This window comes from Salvelinus fontinalis, chromosome 13, assembly GCF_029448725.1.
Source record: "Salvelinus fontinalis isolate EN_2023a chromosome 13, ASM2944872v1, whole genome shotgun sequence".
Taxonomy (NCBI): domain Eukaryota; kingdom Metazoa; phylum Chordata; class Actinopteri; order Salmoniformes; family Salmonidae; genus Salvelinus; species Salvelinus fontinalis.
The window spans coordinates 8,571,454-8,573,387 of NC_074677.1; the positions used below are offsets into that span (position 1 = coordinate 8,571,454).

General features: G+C 42.6%; 1 long non-coding RNA gene across 1 annotated transcript; it reads right to left on the bottom strand.

The window, feature by feature from the left end:
• Nucleotides 1-200: 200 nt before the first annotated feature.
• Nucleotides 201-1,286, bottom strand: LOC129868034 (uncharacterized). Its single transcript, XR_008761715.1, has 2 exons — nucleotides 686-1,286; nucleotides 201-550 (listed from the first exon to the last, which is right to left on the bottom strand). It is a non-coding gene; the product is annotated as an uncharacterized LOC129868034 (long non-coding RNA).
• Between the last annotated feature and the right edge of the window lie 648 nt (nucleotides 1,287-1,934).

Consider the following 1,934-nt stretch of genomic DNA (forward strand, 5'->3'; position numbering starts at 1 on the left):
AATATTAATTAAATAGAGAGGGACACCACGAAATAATATTTATAGAGCTGTTATCTTTCGAATAAACTCTTAAAGATTTAGTAATATTTTACTAAATAGCAGTCACATTAATCGTCATTTCATTCAGTCTCATCTGAAAGTTGTAAGTCCTTGATTATCTGCAAGAATCCTGGCTAACAAGTTGAATCAGCAATACAAAATTGGGTTTAATTATTTATTTACTAAATACCTAACTAATCACACAGAAACACACATACACAATTAAATCATAACTTGATCACAAATTACGTCATACAGAAAAACGTCCCTAGCGGGCAGAATCGATATGACAGCTTGTTACACAAAGGAAAGGGGGGGAGTCCTAGTGAAAGAGCGGGAGACTTGACATAGGCGAGCTGTGCTATCGTAAATACAGTATCTTATGCATTCTAAATTACCGCCCATTTGAAGAGGAAAATGCAATCAATATTTACTCTGAGCTGCGCTTCAGTAGGTTGGTGGTAGATGGCCCGTGTCATCACCCGAGTCCTCTGTCCTTTGAAGAATGTCTCTGGTAGTCACGGGAACACGTTGTGTGTATTAGACGGGATACTTGGACTGTCCTTCCGAACCTGCGTTTAGCTGTTGCTAACTCCAAGGCTAGGAGATATCACTTCTGTAGTGAATACGAGTTCAAAGTTCATACCATTCACAATCAAAGTCCATGCTGATGTTGGCTTCATCTATAGTGATTATCTGAACCATTCTGACACTGGATCGTCATCCTAGCATACCCGGAACAGCAAGTTATATTCTGGTTCAATGGCTTTTATAGTGGAGGGAGAGGGGTGTGTCTGAAAGGTTTATAACCCATTCCTCTTCACAGGGGCGGACCACTGTGAGCAGAGAAACTTATGAAAGCACAGATCTCTCCTTTGGAAGCTAAAATTACATTTCATCTCTTCACAAATAATGTCATATTCAAACATTTGAATTAAACAACAATTCCATGTGAATCCGATATCTCTGACATTTAGACTTTCCACAGTAGAGTTTATGTCATTCAATCCTTGATGAGAATGTGTCAGAGGGCAACCGAACTGACATAATATACCTTAAGTACCACCGCATATGTTCAGTTGGTCGGGTTACCAGAATATAGTTCATTTCCCCCAACTTCTGATGTTACCCAGAATCTCTATGTTAACCCATGGGTTTCCTTATGTCACATCAGTTATAATAGGGAGAGAGAAAAAGGGGGAAAGAGGTATTTATGACTGTCATAAACCTACCCCCAACCCAACGTCATGACACCACCGATAAATCCATGATAATCAAAAATTTCAATAAGCATTTCTCTACGGCTGGCCACGCTTTCCTCCTGGCTACTCCAATCCCAGCCAACAGCTCCGCACCCCTCGCAGCTACTTGCCCAAGCCTCCCCATCTTCTCCTTCACCCAAATCCAGATCGCAGATGTTGTGAAAGAGCTGCAACACCTGAACACGTACAAATCAGCTGGGCTAGACAATCTGGACCTTCTCTTTCTAAAATTATCTGCCGCCATTGTTGCAACCCCTATTACCAGTCTCTTCAACCTCTCTTTCGTTTCTTCCTAGATCCCTAAAGATTGGAAAGCTGCCGCGGTCATCCCCCTCTTCAAAGGGGGTGACACTCTAGACCCAAACTGTTACAGACCTATATCCACCCTGCCCTGCCTTTCTAAACGCTTTAAAAGCCAAGTTAATAAACAGATCACTGACCATTTCGAATCCCACCCTACCTTCTCCGCTGTGCAATCCGGTTTCCGAGCTGGTCACGGGTGCACCTCAGCCACGCTCAAGGTACTAAACGATATCATAACCGCCATCGATAAAAGACAGTACTGTGCAGCCGTCTTCATCGACCTGGCCAAGGCTTTCGACTCTGTCAATCACTGTATTCTTGTCAGCAGAC